Source organism: Entelurus aequoreus, linkage group LG04 (assembly GCF_033978785.1).
Source record: "Entelurus aequoreus isolate RoL-2023_Sb linkage group LG04, RoL_Eaeq_v1.1, whole genome shotgun sequence".
In the NCBI taxonomy this organism is placed as follows: domain Eukaryota; kingdom Metazoa; phylum Chordata; class Actinopteri; order Syngnathiformes; family Syngnathidae; genus Entelurus; species Entelurus aequoreus.
Window position 1 is genome coordinate 58,471,609 of NC_084734.1, and position 19,488 is coordinate 58,491,096.

At 43.6% G+C, this 19,488-nt stretch overlaps 1 pseudogene; it reads left to right on the forward strand.

The window, feature by feature from the left end:
• Positions 1 to 5,794, forward strand: part of LOC133649216 (uncharacterized) — a 7,066-nt pseudogene extending 1,272 nt beyond the window's left edge.
• Positions 5,795 to 19,488: the final 13,694 nt, after the last annotated feature.

Genomic DNA, 19,488 nt, shown 5'->3' on the forward strand with positions numbered 1-19,488 from the left:
CAGGCTTGAAAAAGGCATTATAACTGGGTGTACAATCTCAGTTTGCCTCTTTGCCCTAGCCATGAACATGGTAGTCAAGGCAGCTGAAACGGAATGCAGAGGCCCTCTGTCGAAGTCTGGAACTCGACAGCCCCCAATCAGAGCCTTTATGGACGATCTCACTGTCACAACTACATCAGTGCCTGGCGCAAGATGGATACTCCAGGGCCTGGAAAAGCTCATCTCCTGGGCAAGAATGAGCTTTAAACCAACTAAATCCAGGTCGATGGTTCTGAAGAAGGGAAAACTGGCAGACAAGTTCCGCTTCTTCGTGGATGGCACAGCAATCCCATCTATCACAGAGAAACCGGTCAAGAGCCTGGGCAAGGTTTTCGACTGTAGTCTCAGGGATACTGCAGCAATCCAAACGACCATCAAAGAACAGGAGACTTGGTTATCGGCTGTAGACAAGTCTGGCTTACCTGGCCGGTTTAAGGCGTGGATTTACCAGCATGGCGTCTTACCCCGGATACTCTGGCCTCTGTTGTTGTATGAGGTTCCTATGTCAACAGTGGAGACTCTGGAGAGGAAGATCAGCAGCTACCTCCGCCGATGGATGGGCTTTCCACGCAGCCTGTGCAGCACAGCACTGTATGGGAAGACCAACAAGCTCCAGCTCCTCTTTAGTAGCCTGGACGAGGAGTTCAGGGTCTCTCGCACTCGAGAGGCTTTGCTCTATCGTGACTCCAAGGACTCCAAAGTGGCATCAGCAGGCATCGTGGTGCGAACTGGCAGGAAGTGGAGGGCTCAGGAAAGCCTGGAGGTTGCTGAGTCTCGGCTGAGACATAGGGCCCTGGTGGGCACGGTGGCAACAGGCCGTGCTGGGCTGGGAGCCTTCCCCCAACCTCACTATGAGAAGGCACGTGGTAAAGACAAACGCCAGCTAGTCCTGAAGGAGGTGCGTGCAGAGGTTGAGGAGGAACGAACCAGCAGGATGGTGGGTATGCAGCAGCAGGGAGCATAGACAAGGTGGGAGGGTGCACTGGAGAGGAGGGTGACCTGGTCTGAGATCAGGCTGGCTGAACCCCAGCGCATTAAGTTCATGGTTCAAGCTGTCTACGACGTCCTACCCAGCCCAGCCAATCTCCATCTCTGGGGCATGATTGACTCTCCAGCCTGTGTGCTGTGCTCCAGGAAAGGCTCACTGGAGCACATCCTAAGCAGCTGTTCTAAAGCTCTGGGGGAGGGCCGCTACCGCTGGTGGCACGACCAAGTGCTGAAGACCGTTGCTGAAGCCATAGCTAAAGCCGTGGCCAAAAACAATAGCAGCAAGCAACAACTTGGCAAGAGGAGAATTGCCTTTGTCAGGGCTGGAGAGCAGCCACCGTCACAGCCCAAACCAGCAGCCGGGCTCCTCACCTCAGCATTAGACTGGGATCTTCGAGTGGACTTGGGCAAGCAGCTCAAGTTTCCAGACTATGTTACAACAACTTCGTTGAGGCCGGACATCTTGCTTACATCAGTATCTTCACGGCAGGTGCTACTGATAGAGCTGACAGTTCCTTGTGAGGATCGCATAGAGGAGGCAAACGAGCGGAAGCGGTCAAAGTACCAGGAGCTAGTCGAGCAATGCCGCAGAGGAGGCTGGAGGGCACGCTGTGAGCCCATTGAAGTGGGGTTGTAGAGGCTTTGTTGGCCACTCACTGTGCAAGGTGTTTACACTACTTGGCATCACTGGTGATGGAAAAAGGAAGGCCATCAAGACCACCATGGAGGCAGCAGAGAGAGCCTCTAGATGGCTTTGGATCAGGAGGAGCGAACTGTGGGCCAATGCTACTGGGACACAAGCTGGGGTCTGATCAACCCTGGCTGGGTCACCTGAGGGAGGGGGTATGATGTTGAAAGACCCGAAACCCCCGGTGATCTCAGGCACATCACTGAGGATGTGTCCCAGTGCATCTGAGGATGTATCTTACAATCATATATAAATATATATATATATATATATATATATATATATATATATATATATATATATATATATATATATATATATATATATATATATATATATATATATATATATATATATAATCAGAATCAGAATCAGCTTTATTGTCATTACGCAGGGTAACGAGATTGAGGCCATTCCATACAGTGCGATAAAACAAGTGTACACTCTATACAGAGGGTGAAATGAATATGTACATGAATATCTACATGAAACAGGGTGGTTGGAGGAATGGGTTATTGCACCGAAGAGAAGGAAGTTATGAGGGTCAATGGGGAAGTCTGTTCAGGGTGGTTATGGCCCTGGGGCAGAAGCTGTTCTTTAGCCTGTTCGTCTTGGTTTTAATGCACCTGTAGCGCTTCCCAGAGGGCAGCAGGTGGAACAGGTCAGAGCCAGGGTGGGTGCTGTCCTTGATGATGGCACTGGCTCTGTTGTGGCAGCGGGAGGTGTAGATGTCCATCAGAGAGGGGAGAGGGCGGCCGATGATCTTCTGAGCCGTCTTGACCACTCTTTGCAGCCTCTCCCTGTCTGCTGCAGTGCAGCTGCCGTACCATACTGTAATGCAGTAGGTCAGCAGGCTCTCGATGGACGAGCGGTAGAAGGTCAGCAGCAGGTCAGGCTTCAGGTTGTACTTCCCGAGGACTCTGAGGAAGTGTAGCCGCTGCTGAGCCTTCTTGATGATTGCTGTGGTGTTGACTGTCCAGGAAAAGTCGTTAAAGATGTGGACTCCAAGGTACCTGAAGGTGTGGACCCCCTCTACACGCTCGCCGTTGATGTAGAGGGGGGCAGGGTCGGTGCTGCTCCTCCTGAAGTCGACGATGATCTCTCTGGTCTTGCTGATGTTGAGAGCGAGGTTGTTCTCCGAAGACCAGGCCGTCAGCTTCAGGACCTCTTCCCTGTAGGCAGCCTCGTCACCCCTGGAGATGAGCCCGACCACTGTGGTATCGTCAGCAAACTTGACGATAAGGTTGTCACTGTGGGCTGGACTGCAGTCATGGGTGTAGAGGCAGTAGAGGAGGGGGCTCAGCACACAGCCCTGTGGGGAGCCGATGCTCAGCGTGCGGGTGGATGAGAGGTGGGGGCCAGGTCTCACATTCTGGGGTTGGTCCGTTAGGAAGTCCTTTATCCAGGCGTTTGTGAGAGGGGGGAGGCCAAGAGTGTCCAGTTTTTTGCAGAGTCTGTCCAGGATTATTGTATTGAAGGCATAACTATAATCCACAGAGAGCATCCGGACGTAGCTCTGCTGCTGCTCCATGTGGTTCAGAGCAGAGTGGAGAGCAACAGCGATGGCGTCCTCTGTGAAACTGTTCGCCCGGTATGCGAACTGGTGGGGGTCAAAGTCTGGAGGGATATGGTCCTTGATGTGCTGGAGAACCAGTCTCTCGAAGCACTTCATGATTACCGGAGTGAGGGCCACTGGTCGGTAATCATTCAGGCTGGTGATGGGAGACTTCTTCGGCACCGGGATTATTGTAGATGACTTCAGGCAGGATGGGATGACTGCTTGAGCCAGGGAGAGGTTGAAGATCCTGGTGAGGGGGGGAGCGAGCTGGTGGGCGCACGCCCTGAGCACCTTTCCAGGTACTCCGTCTGGTCCGGCAGCCTTCCTGGGGTTCACAGCCAAGAGCACTCGTCTGACACTGTGCTCCTGTACAGTGAGTGGAGTGGTGCCGGAGCCCGGTGGGGGCGGGGGCCGGGCTGGAGCAGATGAGTGTCGCTGAGGGGTATCGAAACGGGCAAAGAAACAGTTAAGCTCCTCTGCCAGTGTCGCACTCTGATCCGCATATATATATTTGTATACAGTATATACGATCGATCATATGTCGATCATAATATTTTATTAGAGCGTATCAAAACACGTATTGGTATGTCAGACTTAGCCTTGTCATGGTTTAACTCTTATCTTACTGACAGGATGCAGTGTGTCTCCCATAACAATGTGACCTCGGTCTATGTTAAGGTAACGTGCGGAATTCCCCAGGGTTCGGTTCTTGGCCCTGCACTCTTTAGTATTTACATGCTGCCGCTAGGTGACATCATACGCAAATACGGTGTTAGCTTTCACTGTTATGCTGATGACACCCAACTCTACATGCCCTTAAAGCTGACCAACACGCCGGATTGTAGTCAGCTGGAGGCGTATCTTAATGAAATTAAACAATGGATGTCCGCTAACTTTTTGCAACTCAACGCTAAGAAAACGGAAATGCTGATTATCGGTCCTGCTCAATACCGACATCTATTTAATAATACCACCTTAACATTTGACAACCAAACAATTACATAAGTCGACTCGGTAAAGAATCTGGGTATTATTTTCGACCCAACTCTCTCGTTTGAGTCGCACATTAAGAGTGTTACTAAAACGGCCTTCTTTCATCTCCGTAATATCGCTAAAATTCGTTCCATTTTGTCCACTCGCGACGCTGAGATCATTATTCATGCGTTCGTTACATCTCGTCTCGATTACTGTAACGTATTATTTTCGGGTCTCCCTATGTCTAGCATTAAAACATTACAGTTGGTACAAAATGCGGCTGCTAGACTTTTGACAAGAACAAGAAAGTTTGATCATATTACGCCTATACTGGCTCACCTGCACTGGCTTCCTGTGCACTTAAGATGCGACTTTAAGGTTTTACTACTTACGTATAAAATACTACACGGTCTAGCTCCAGCCTATCTTGCTGACTGTATTGTACCATATGTCCCGGCAAGAAATCTGCGTTCAAAGAACTCCGGCTTATTAGTGATTCCCAGAGCCCAAAAAAAGTCTGCGGGCTATAGAGCGTTTTCTGTTCGGGCTCCAGTACTATGGAATGCCCTCCCGGTACAAGTTAGAGATGCTATCTCAGTAGAAGCATTTAAGTCCCATCTTAAAACTCATTTGTATACTCTGGCCTTTAAATAGACCCCCCTTTTTTAGACCAGTTGATCTGCTGTTTTCTTTTCTCCTTTGCCCCCTCGCCGGGTTATTCCGGTTCCGGTGACCATGGATGAGATGCTGGCTGTCCAGAGTTGGGACCCGGGGTGGACCGCTCGCCTGTGCATCGGTTGGGGACATCTCTGCGCTACTGACCTGTCTCCGCTCGAGATGGTCTCCTGCTGGCCCCACTATGGACTGGACTCTCACTGTTATGTGGATCAACTAGGGACTGTACTTAGAGGGGGGGTTACCCACATATGCGGTCCCCTCCAAGGTTTCTCATAGTCATTCACATCGACGTCCCTTGTGTGGGCTCTGTGCCGAGGATGTCGTTGTGGCTTGTGCAGCCCTTTGAGACTTTTGTGATTTAGGGCTATATAAATAAACATTGATTGATTGATTGATATATGTTTGTGTATATATATATATATATATGTATGTGTGTATATATATATATATATATATATGTGTGTGTGTGTGTGTGTGTGTGTGTGTGTGTGTGTGTGTGTGTACATATGACTTGTAGTGTAAACATAGTTATAGTTCACTTGTTAAGGTGTGTACATAGTTAACAGTCCACCTGTGTTAATCCCCCCTTTTAACCAGTCAAACCCCATCTAATAAAAATCTTGACACGCATTTCAAAAAGTTGCTTCCACTACAATCCATGCAATATTGTATGAAGATCCTGCATGTAATTGTAGTGATGGTTTGTGTTAAACAACACAAAGATGATATAAACACCAAACACCCACCCTCCCCTTCCTCCTCTTAAACGGTATATGCTTATGTTTCAGCTGATGCAAGACATGCCAATGCTGATGCAGGCAATGTCTCATTGCTCCTTTGAGGCCTCGTCTGGGGCTTTTAAAAAGTAATTGTGCAAAAGAGGTGAGATGTTGCCTGGGATGTTGCCAGTGTGCAGAGCAGTAGTGTGGCTGTCAGAGTGTCTTGTTTTAAAAGGGTCATATCATGATGTTTAATGTACATTACATTTAAAACACTACCTTGGGGTTTAGGTAACATGTAAAGATGGCGGTTTGGTCCAAATGTTGCATGAATTGTGCTTTACAGATCATCTTCTTTCTGAGTATACTGTAACTGAAAACCAGTTCTTTTGAAAGTATGCTGCAATAAAACTACTCCGACAAGTACAATTGATCAAAAAAGTTACTTAAGTAAAATTAACAGGGTAAATATTGCCTGTTACTACCCACTACATGTTTGATTGTAGACTAGAAGGAGGCTTCGTACACCTTTTCCATGGCCAAATTCAAGCACTTTTTAAGGACTTTCAAGATCAATTTTCCAGTTTTTCCAGTACCCTTCAAAAGGCGAAAACCTGCGTGAATAAATCTATAGCCTTGTTGTTTGAGGTCACCAAATGCTGTCTGTAGGAAAAGTACAGAAAATCTGCTAAAACCTAAGCCTAAACTTAGGTTTTAGCAGATAGCAGACAGTTATTATTAACTGAATGGAGCATAGAAAATGAAGCAGTGTTTCTGCAGACTATTCAGTGTCATTGGTGTTTGCAAACGTTGTTTACTTGTTTGTTTGTATCATCATCATTCATGTATACATCATTCCTTACAATAAATAACATTAAGTATTATTGTTTACTTGTTTGTTTGTATCATAATTCATGCATACATCATGTTCATTAAAACGACAATCTCCCGGCATGATGGACCGATGCACCACTGTCCTCTTGGGGGCGACATATATACGTATATACGGCTCTGGCATGACAACAACCTAATGTAAGGGCTCGTGCAAAGCCAACAGATCAAGCATGTAGCTTTCATTTTTAAGGAAACTTCTTTTATTTTTTCCATTTTATAATTAGCCTATGGCGTCAGACTGCCGAGAAACATGATGAACATTTCCAAGCATTTACAAGCACTTCACCCAAAATTCCAGCATTTTTCAAACTTTGAAAACACAACATTAAAATCCAAGCATTTTCAAGGTTTTTAAGCACCCATACGAACCCTGTATACGTTTTTTTTTTTCAAGATAAGGAGTCCAACCATTACAGAAAGTGTTTGAAAGAGCTAAAATACTAGACTCCAGGGACGAGGTCATGTTGCAACTTGAAAGAGGTCATTTTGCCCTTGGGAACCAAAACAAGAAGAAAGATTAAACGATAACTCTTACCTGACATCCAGAATGTGAGTAATGATAGTCCAAAACATCTTGGACCATGACTTCGACTGGACACTTCTAGATAAAACATAGATGGGGGCCACTGGAATTAAGCTAGCAAGGCTATTGTGTGCTAATGTGCATTGTTGCTAGTTGGTTGGTTTTAGCTTTATCAGTTTGAAATCAGCTGCTGAATTAACAATAATGACTGAGTAGTTAGTTTGCTTCTAATGTTCCCTTTTTAATATATAAAGTTGATTGTCATGGTCTGGAAAGGTTTGCTAAATTCATACACGTGTTTGAACACAGTCATCCCTAATCTAATATTTTCATAGTTACATAGTACACAGAGCCATAGACCAAGGCTATTCAACTAAATTGTTTTGGGGGCCATATTTCCAGAAAGCTAAGGACCAGGTAGTCCCTTCACTATTAGTCTTATTTCCCTTGTGGATCATTAAAGTTTGTCTAAGTCTAAGTCTATAGTCCTGTGAACAAGCGTACTCTGTATTGGACATTTGATTTTTGTCTATTATTTTGTGAAAGTTACGATATTTGGAAACAAATCTTGATCGCTTTGCTGTTTTTAAGACCCTTTTGCAAACAAGCTAGTCAACGATAATCTATGACAATGTAAGTGTTTTTAGGAAAACTGCTGCAAAAATGTTACAGTAGTCGCTTCCAGGTTTTTTTAACTGAACTTGCGCGGCGGATTTGTCCCGCGGGCCGTCAGTTAAATAACCCTGCTTTAGCCACATCTGTGACAGCTGTGTCACATATTTTGTTCTTGACATTCTTTTTGCTGCTGCCTTTCACTGAAGATCGTGTCCACAGTGCCTTAAGATCGGGGTGCTGCATGTGGGGGGCCTAGTTGTTTTCTTTGGCATGCCAGAAGGGTGGCTTCCCAAAATGTATAACATAACCATACTCTATAAAGCTCACACAATCATTGATGGCAAGGCTCATTAGTTAATTCATTCATTCATGTATTTATTTGACAGGGACAATACAATGAAACATTGCTACCCATAGGTAACCGATGTCAAAGTACATAAGACTTATAGCCACAGGCTAATTTACATCCCTTGTCCCTGGTTAGGCTTTTAAAAAAAGATGAGAGAAGTGTGCAACACATACAAAAGGATTCAATCGATCAATCTCCTTTATTTACCCAGATAAAGACTCATTGAGATTCAAATCTCTTTTTCAAGAGCGACCTGACAAAGAGGGCGGCACAAACAAAGTTACAATAATAATAATTACAACAAGAAGTTACAACAGAACAACAGCAAGTCATACCACAACAGGTCTAAAATAATTTAAAACGATTAAGTAATAATTCAATTTAAAAGCAAGTACATGTCACAAGAGAACTGGTTTCTCGATCTTTTAAAATGGACTCAAACTCTCCCAAAGTGATCAATTCTGGTAGCCTCAGATCTTTCTGGGTGTCATTATGACCAGGGAGCAGCATAACTGAATGCTTTTTTTCCAAGTTCTGTGTTGGCTCTAGGAACCAACATGTGGTGGATATCCTGTGACCGTAGGTTGTAATGACTGGAGTCTCTACACACATAGGAACACAGATAGGTGGGGACAAGTCCAAGAAGACATTTATATATAAAAACTATCCATCGAGAAAGTCTTCGGGCAGTTAAAGATGGACAGTTTGCCTTTGCATACAGAGTACAGTGGTGGACAGTGGTGGACACAATTTCCACAACCAGTAAAGGATTTAGACAAGTACAAAAATAAAAACACATTGAAAATAATTGGCCTCATTTCCAGCAACCCCACGACCCCGAACGAGACTAGCGGTAGAAAAAAGGAAGGATGGATGTCCATACTACACCCAGTTCTAGTGCTCACACTTCTGATTTTCCTTAAAGCCACTATTTTTAGTTTTGTGGAAAAAAGTTGAATGTCCGACTGTGACTTTAACTCCAGATGCAAAGAGTTCCACAGATGTGAGGCCTTCGCTGAGAACGCAGAGTGGTCCGGCACCTTTTCACTCTACAGCTGCAGCTGGAGTCTGCACACCTTCACTACTGTATCTTTGTATTTCTTGACACATTACATCAGGGGCTAATACATTAAGACACTTAAAAATAGCTTTTTAAAAATGAGAAATGTATAAAATTATCAAAACTATTCATGTTATTTTTTTGGGTAATACGGCAGTGATGATGCTCCAGTTGCAATCTATCAAAAATGATGATCTCCACTACTTTAAATAATAGCGTGTGGGATTGCGCTGCTGTTCGCTACAAATTGCCGTTTGGTCGACGGCCTATTAGCCCATTTTCAGTCTGGACTTTGGAGGCAAAAAGTTTGGGCACCCATACTAAAATCTGAGGGCGGCCCTGCTCATAACTGTGAGTGATAGAAAGGTAAAACCACACATATTACCAACAGCTATTTTACAGGAGTACCAAAGTAATTGGGATTGTGGTCGAACATGAGATTATTAGACGGTAGAAAGGACGATAAGGAAGCCAACACAGTCATGTGTTCATTTGACGTGCAGCACACTGCTATCAAACGTCCTGTGATGGTCAATGCTCTTTGAACTTTAATGACATATGCAGCTCTCGGATAAGAACAACTTTACTTTCAAGGCAACCCCGACTGCTCCTTGATTTCAGTAGCTCACTTCAGAAGCGTCCAGGAGATTGGTGCCCAAGGTGCCTAAAGGCATAAAGAGTGACATCCTCGCACCACATTCAAAAATATATTCTTTTTATGAGATATGAAAGAAGAAGATGGGACTCTGCCTCTTTTAAGTTTGAGGGGAAAAAATGCTTTCCTTTAGTCGACACCCGCATGGCTACCCCCACATGTGGAGAGCCCTCAGGCGATGATTGATGGGATACAAAAGGACACCTTTTTAGCTCTACCTATTAGTACCGTATCAGTACACACCCCCTCCCCTGCAGCAATGACCCCTGACCTGAGATATCCTGCAGGCGGGGGAAGATTGGAGGGCCAGACAGGAAGCGTATCAGTGGTCTGCAGAATAGGGGTGAATAAAGACTTTGCTGCCAGACTGGCTGGTAAAACTTTTTTTTACAAAGCAATGATGGTTCCTAATGCAAGTGTGGCTTTCTGGGGTTTGTGATAACACACACATATTTACAAATGATTGATATCTCCATTATTCTACTGTTTATTACAATGAAGTGAGTATTAATTCCGAACCAACATCCCTCAAGTCCTTGATGGTCGATACAGTTTTTTCTCTTTCAGATGGGCTGGAGCCTCACTGGTTACATTTCAAAATTGTCCGGAACCCTAATTGCAAAATGATAGGCTCAAAAATTAACATCCAAACATCTGTTCAACTTGTCATAGAGACTTGTGTCAATGGGGGGCACTGGACAGTTTTGTTATGTTCTCAACTCCTATTTACACTTTTAAGGTTTCATCACATTTTCTGTGAAAAACACTTGCTGAGGACTGAAATATTCACATAAATTAGTTTAAATTACTTTGGATAAGACATTTAAAGATGTTAATATGTAGAATTGATGTACCCCGCCTTCCGCCCGAATGCAGCTGGGATAGGCTCCAGCACCCCCTGCCACCCCGAAAGGGACAAGCGTTAGAAAATGAACGGATGGATGGAAAATGTAGAATTGTTGACATCCATCCATTTTATTATGCTTATCCAAGGTCTTTTTGCAGCAGCAGTAGCTGAAACAGAGAAAGTCAGGCCCCTTCTACACTAAGCTGGCTAAGGTTAGCTACTGCAAAGAGGAATGAGCTTGGATCATCCATCCATCCATCTATTTTTACCGCTTATTCCCTTTCGGGGTTGCGGGGGGCGCTGGAGCCTATCTCAGCTACAATCGGGCGGAAGGCGGGGTACACCCTGGACAGGTCGCCACCTCATCACAGGGCCAACACAGATAGACAGACAACATTCACACTCACATTCACACACTAGGGCCAATTTAGTGTTGCCAATCAACCTATCCCCAGGTGCATGTCTTTGGAGGTGGGAGGAAGCCGGAGTACCCGGAGGGAACCCACGCAGTCACGGGGAGGACATGCAAACTCCACACAGAAAGATCCCGAGCGCAGGATCGAACCCAGGACCTTCGTATTGTGAGGCAGATGCACTAACCCCTGTTCCATCATGCTGGGCGAGCTTGGATTAATCATTCTTTATTCTTCTTTTAGTCCAACAATATCTATCTGGGCCAGACAAACCTGCTCATGGCCGCACAAAAGTGGGGTAGAGTCCAAGGAATAATAGTCCAGGTGGCTTTGGCACAACAAGACCATCGGGTGAAGAGGAAGTTAATTACAATTATAGGATGTGTAATTATTACAAAACCCAAAACCAGTGAAGTTGGCACGTTGTGTAATTCGTAAATAAAAACAGAATACAATGATTTGTGAATCCTTTTCAACTTATATTCAATTGAATAGACTGCAAAGACAATATATTTAATGTTCGTACCGAGAAACTTTTTTTTTTTGCAAATAATCATTAACTTAGAATTTAATGGCAGCAACACATTGCAAAACAGTTGGCAAAGGGGCATTTTTACCACTGTGTTACATGGCCTTTCCTTTTAACAACACTCAGTAAACGTTTGGGAACTGAGGAGACCAATTTTTGAAGCTTTTCTGGTGGAATTATTTCCCATTCTTGCTTGATGTACAGCTTAAGTTGTTCAACAGTCCGGGGTCTCCGTTGTGGTATTTTAGGCTTCATATTTTCAATGGGAGACAGGTCTGGAGTACATGCTGGACTAGACGCTGTTGTAACATGTGGCTTGGCATTGTCTTGCTGAAATAATCAGGGGCATCCATGATAAAGTTGCTTGGATGGCAACATATGAGTGTCCGCCCTGAGATTGTTAGGTCGTGAGTTCAAACCCCGGCCTAGTCATACCAAAGACTATAAAAATGGGACCCATTACCTCCCTGCTTGGCACTCAGCATCAAGGGTTGGAATTGGGGGTTAAATCACCAAAATGATTCCCGGGCGTGACCACCGCTGCTGCTCACTGCTCCCCTCACCTCCCAGGGGGTGAGGGTGATGGGTCAAATGCAGAGGTTAATTTCACCACACCTAGTGTGTGTGTGACAATCATTGGTACTTTTTTTTTTTTTTTTTTTTTACTTTATTCAAAAAATACTAATAAAGGGTTGATAGATTAAATTCGGAACAGGAATATGTTATCAATAAATGTATTGACTTTTGTAATCAGTTCGTCTTTTCTTATTTTTGGTAATTACCAGCACTCGTTATAGTACAGTTTACGCTTTCTTTGATTTTTCCGCCAAGGTCCATGCCCGCATGGGAACATAATGTAGTCTTCTGGGACAGTACTTCATAAGGTGGAGTAAAGATCACAAGTTGTAACGCAAATTGAACATAACTGACTTGTTGGAAGCACAGTGAGCACACCACACAATGTGTGTCCATAACTTGTTGCACTGTCATGTTGTCATTATTAGAAAATGTGTATACTAATAAAAGGATACACAAGAAAACATACTGTTGTGTGTACTGCATGTACATTTCACTAATTACTCACATAGTCATGTAATGGCTGTTCATTTGAACATTACGATAAGTGCTCATTATTTACACACCAGTGTGCTCGAACAGCGTCATGTGTTCAAGATCTCACAGAAGGTATCCATCGCCACGTCAAAAAAGGGCTTGATAGGCTGGCGAGACATCTGACAGTCACCTTCTTCTTTTGCTCGTCCACTGACAGATCCCTGTGGTCACGGTACTTTGTAGACGGGCAGTTTCTTCCCAGCGATGGATATGATAGAGGATTGCCTTCCACCGTCCTTGCAGCTCCTGATAACATTCAACCATTAAATAGGACTTACACATTTGTAAAACACTTACATCACTGCATGCCACAAATAAATTACAGTAAAATATGGTTCTAAAACGTCACTGCAGAAGGGAGGTGTTGACAGTAACACTAAACACTGTCATGTGATCACCACGATTGCCTACGTCCATTTGATGCACTCTTGCCCATTCTCATCCATCAATTAGGTTCTGTTGCAATTAGAAATGATTTTGGGTATGGATTGGAGACCTAGTATATTAAAAAAGGCTGATGTTTGGTCCTTGCAACATCAGATTTAGCGTCCTATTGTATGCCTGCGTCACTGGCGTAAAAAGCAAGATGATGGTCAGCTAGTAGACATGCCAAAAATAAGGGCAAGAAGAACAGTTGTGAGGTAGTTGGCAGGAGGACTGCACCATTTTTATAAAGATCTTAATTGCTGTAACCTTAAAGGCCTACTGAAACCCACTACTACCGACCACGCAGTCTGATAGTTTATATATCAATGATGAAATCTTAACATTATAACACATGCCAATACGGCCGGGTTAACTTATAAAGTGACATTTTAAATTTGCCGCTAAACTTCCGGTTCGAAACGCCTCTGAGGATGACGTATGCGCGTGACGTAGCCCGGCGAACACGGGTATGCCTTCCACATTGAAGCCAATACGAAAAAGCTCTGTTTTCATTTCATAATTCCACAGTATTCTGGACATCTGTGTTCGTGAATCTGTTGCAATCATGTTCATTGCATTATGGAGAAGGAAGCTGAGCAAGCAAAGAAGAAAGTTGTCGGTGCGAAATGGACGTATTTTTCGAAAGTAGTCAGCAACAACAGTACACAGCCGGCGCTTCTTTGTTTACATTCCCGAAAGATGCAGTCAAGATGGAAGAACTCGGATAACAGAGACTCTAACCAGGAGGACTTTTGACTTCGAAAAATATGGCAATATCGCGAAATGATCAAGTATGACACATAGAATAGATCTGCTATCCCCGTTTAAATAAAAAAAATTCATTTCAGTAGGCCTTTAAAGGCCTACTGAAACCCACTACTACCGACCACGCAGTCTGATATATACATCAATGATGAAATCTTAACATTGCAACACACGCCAATACGGCCGGGTTAATTTATAAAGTGCAATTTTAAATTTCCCGGGAAATATCCGGCTAAAAACGTCTCGGTATGATGACGTTTGCGCGTGACGTCACGGGTTGAAGCAGACATTTTGGAATAGCATGGTGGCCAGCTTAAGTCGTCTGTTTTCATCGCAAAATTCCACAGTATTCTGGACATCTGTGTTGGTTGTTTAATGAACAATGGAGACAGCAAAGAAGAAAGCTGTAGGTGGGATCGGTGTATTAGCGGCTGGCTGCAGCAACACAACCAGGAGGACTTTGAGTTGGATAGCAGACGTGCTATCCGACGCTAGCCGCCGACCGCACCGATGATCGGCTGAAGTCCTTCGTCGCGCCGTCGATCGCTGGAAAGCAGGTGAGCATGGGTGGTGATGAGCACATGAGGGCTGGCGTAGGTGGAGAGCTAATGTTTTTAGCATAGCTCTGTCGAGGTCCCGTAGCTAAATTAGCTTCAATGGCATCGTTAGCAACAACATTGCTAGGCTTCGCCAGGCTGGACAGCATTAACCGTGTGGTTACAGGTCCAGTGTTTGGTTCGGTGTCTCCTGATAGTAGAAGTAATAATAGTATTGTTGATCTTCTGTCTATCCTTCAAGTCAGGGGCATGTTTCTTCTGTTTCTGTCCGCAGTTAAACACGATGCTATCACGTTAGCTCCGAAGCTAAAGTGTTTCGCCGATGTATTGTCGTGGAGATAAAAGTCACTGTGAATGTCCATTTCGCGTTCTCGACTCTCATTTTCAAGAGGATATTGTATCTGAGGTGGTTTAAAATACAAATCCGTGATCCACAATAGAAAAAGGAGAAAGTGTGGAATCCAATGAGCTCTTGTACCTAAGTTACGGTCAGAGCGAAAAAAGACACATCCTGGCGTCCTGCACTGCACTCTAATCCTTCACTGTCACTTTCCTCATCCACAAATCTTTCATCCTCGCTCAAATTAATGGGGTAATTGTCGCTTTCTCGGTCCGAATCGCTCTCGCTGCTGGTGTAAACAATGTGCAGATGTGAGGAGCTCTTCAACCTGTGACGTCACGCTACTTCCGGTACAGGCAAGGCTTTTTTTATCAGCGACCAAATGTTGCGAACTTTATCGTCGATGTTCTCTACTAAATCCTTTCAGCAAAAATATGGCAATATCGCGAAATGATGAAGTATGACACATAGAATGGATCTTCTATCCCCGTTTAAATATGAAAATCTCATTTCAGTAGGCCTTTAATACCCACACAAGACTCCAAGAATGCTGTGTTGTACCGTATCAAAAGCTGCTGGCAAATCCAGAAGCACAAGGACTGCAGATTTACCTGAGTCCACAGCTGAAAACAGGTCATTAAAAACCTTCAAATATCAGACTGTAATTTCTCCACAATATCATTTGAGTTAAGGTAAGACAGAAGTTAATTGTAAACAATCTTCTCTCGGAAATTAGATAAAAACGGCAACTTTGAGATTGGTCTAAACTTTGATGAAATATCGAGGTTGATCTTTTTGATTAGTGGCTGGACCACAGCATGTTTCAAGGACGTTGGGAAACATCCACACCTCAGGGAAGAATTTATTGTTTGGACAATAGATAGATAGAGTTAAACAGTTTTTGTAAGGCTTGTACTCCAAACTTAAAACTTAATTCAACACTTTGTTTCGGCCAACAAAAATGTGAAATAGGCTTAAAATAGAAGCACGATGTGGCGAAGGAAGACTTTAACAGCCACATTAAGTCCATAACATCAAGTAACTTTTACCACTTAAAAACATTGTCAAAATCAGAACAATAATGTTTAAATAAGACTAATCCATTCCTTTGTGCCAAGCAGATTAAGCTACGGTAATGGCCTTCTCTAAAAGAGCTGCAGTACATCCAGAATGTTGCTGCTCGAGCCCTGACTAAACCCAGGAATTACGACCATATTAGTACAGTGCTTAAGTCACTGCACTGGCTTCCTGTTGCTCAAAGAAGATACTTTAAAACCGCTCTGCTTGTGTACAAGTCTCTTTGTGGTCTTAGACCAAAGTACATCTGTTGGAGCCATATGAACCATCTCGAGCTCTAAGGACCTCAGGGAGTGGTCTCCTGCTGGTGGCCAAAGTCAGGACCAAACATGGTGAGACAGCATTTCAGTTTTATTCTCCTAAAATCTGCAATAGTCTTCCTGAAGATGTGAGACAGGCGTCAGCGTTGGCAATGTTCACACCCAGGCCTAAAACACTCTTACTTAATTGTGCGTATGACAATAGAAAGTGTTTTATCTACACTCTAGATTTTTTTTGTATTTACGATTACTTTTATGATGTTATTTAATTTGTAATTATTTCATACTGTCATTTTTGCTTTCTTGTAATGTTCTGTAAAGCAGTGGTCCCCAACCTTTTTGTAGCTGCGGACCGGTCAACGCCTGAAAATTTGTCCCACGGACCGGGGGGGGGGGGGGGTTCATAAACAAATACAATCATGTGTGCTTACGGACTGTATCCCTGCAGACTGTATTGATCTATATTGATATATAATGTATATATTGTGTTTTTTATGTTAACTTAATTTTTTTTTTTTTTAACTTTTTTTTTTTTTTTTTTTAATTTATTGTGCGGCCCGGTACCAATCGGTCCGCGGACAGGTACTGTACTGCACTGTACCACTGCTGTAAAGCACTTTGAATTGCCTTGTGTACAAAGTGTGCTCTATAAAAAAACAACAACTTGGCTTTCCTTTAATTGAGCTTTTAGCTGACATTCTCACTGTTACGTGGCCATATATCATGTGTACATTGATACAAGCGTCACATAGCAGTTACCATAGCAACACAAATGCAAGCACCCCTGTACTGGGGTCCAACCCTTTTAAAAGGTCAATATGTTTTCCTCTTCGTGTAATAAAAGAGGGGACACAGCAAGCAATGGCGTAGCAGTGGGAAGGTGGATATTGATTGATCTTCTGATGCTGTTCTTAGCAGTTTGCTACAAAAACATAATTGCTTGTGTGCGGCATATTTCTGAGTCCAAAAGCCTACTTTCTTCTTGTGGATGACACTGACGGCCACTTCCTAAAAGCTTATGTGCTGTTTGCAACGAGCACTCGGGCAAGCTGTTGATTGCTTTTTTCTTGCTTGCAGATGGCACACAATCGTATTTACTCCGGTACGAGTGGGAATTAGGTTGAACTTTCTGAGGATTGTTTTTGTCTGTACCCTGCATGAGTGAGCCACCAAATGAGCAAAACAAATCCATAGTTTCCATGTGACAACAGTAAAAAAGAGGAAGCAATTAGCAGAAAGGTCTTTATTCTGAGGGTGAGTTAGTGAGTTTGGGTTTCCATTGCAGTGAAAGTACTAATAAGGCCAATGAACGCTGATGGATGAAGCTCTGCTGAAGGACTGACATGTCAATTGTTCTTTCTATAATGGTTTCCTCTCACGTTAATCAATCCACGTTTCACACACAAAATGTGCGCACTTCCAACCACGCAGCAATATTACACTCATTTATCAATGCAACTTTAAGTTCACACAATACTAACACAACACATAGTCAACTGAATTCTGTTTTTTCTACATATAAAACACTTTCTTGTGGTCTACAGTACATGTAATGGTGGTGCTTGGGTCAAAATGTATGCAACATTTTGACCCAAGCATATATATATACCATTTTCAAACCGCTTTCTGACCGTATCTTCAGAATGCACCGTTTTGTGGGCGGTCTTATGAAGTGCCAAAGTCCTCCTCCAGGCCAAGCACCCTTTGAATGTGTCTCCACCCCATCGGCCATGTTGTAGTTGTTTTTACATATTGGGTCTACTGACAGATATAAGTTTGAAATATACGCTACTTTTTATTAGAAATGGCAACAGCGGAGGGTTTTAGCATGCATTTGCATGTACGAGCAAGTCTTCTCCACAACAAGAGAATAGAGAAAAAGAAGGAACTTCCGAACCAAAGAGTTAAAAGACTTCTCACAGGTTAGTTTATGATGTATTTCAGTTCATAAATCTTTAATTATATGTGTTATTGGTAACACTTTAGTATGGGGAACACATATTCACCATTAATTAGTTGCTTATTAACATGCAAATTAGTAACATATTGGCTCTTAATTAGTCATTATTAAGTATTTATTAATGCCTTATTCTGCATGGCCTTAATATACAACCAGTAAGCCATTAACTAAGAGTTAACTAACCCTAACCCTAATTGCTTATTAGTAACCCTAACCCTAACTCCAACCCTAAACCTAATCCTAATCCTCATATGTTCCCCTAGTGTCCAAATAACTCTAAATTAAGTTGTTGTTACTTTAATAAGAAACTAATTAATGATGAATATGTTCCCCATACTAAAGTGTTACCGTGTTATTGTAATGTCTTTACAACTATATATATATCCATGCAAGAATATTGTATTATAAGTAGCCTCTTTGTATCTTATCAGAATCAGAATCAGAATCAGAAATATTTTGATAACCACAGAGGAAAAATGAAGATTTTCAGCACAATCCCATTCAAGAGCAGACAAACATTACAGGGAGACAGAACAGGATCGCTGACGGGTCTGCCAACTTCCGGCATCCCTTACAAAAAAAGTGAGAAACAGGTCAACGCTGGGGAGGGTGCCCCTGGAGAGGGGGTCCAGACTGAGGCCAAGGGTAAAAAAAACTCATAGACTTAGCACACATAAGCATGTGTGTAAGAAGGAAATATCAAACATCAAAGAATACAAAGGACATTAAAGACATTAAAAGAACAAAAGTAAAACAACAAAAAAAAACAACATATACACTTTGGTGGCCTCTGCAGTGTTCCACGCCACCGTCTGCTGGGGTGGGGGGAGTATGGCCAGAGACAGGAGCAGAACCAACAAAGCAACCACCTCGGCCGCCCCCACTAACTCTCGGCCAGTGTCCAGTCCGCACGGATGAGCGAGGATACGTCCAAGGAGACCGAGGTGTCCGATACCTGCTCATACATCCTCTGCCAGGCAGAGGATGTACTTGCAGCTGAGGAAACTTAAGGTGCCGACCGAGATGCTGGTACAGTTTTACTCAGCCATCATCGAGTCCATCCTCACCTCCTCCATCACCGTGTGGTTCCCCGGCGCCACAGTCCAGGATAAGCATCGACTGCAGCGCATCATACATGCTGCTGAGAAGGTGATTGGCTGCAAGCTCCCATCCCTCCAGGACCTGTTCTCCTCCAGGACCAGGAGGCGTGTGGGTCGGATCACAGCTGACTCTTCTCACCCTAGACACAAACTATTCTCCCCTCACCCCTCAGGCAGGAGACTACGGTCAATCCAGACCCAGACCTCCCGACACCTGAACAGTTTGTTCCCCTCGGCCATCAGGCACATGAACAATAACTCCTAACGATAGCTCCTTTGAATTCCTTTCTAAGTCTATAACAAGATCTGATAGCTCAGTTAGAGCTCTTGTTATTACCAAATCTGTGTTATATGTGTTTTA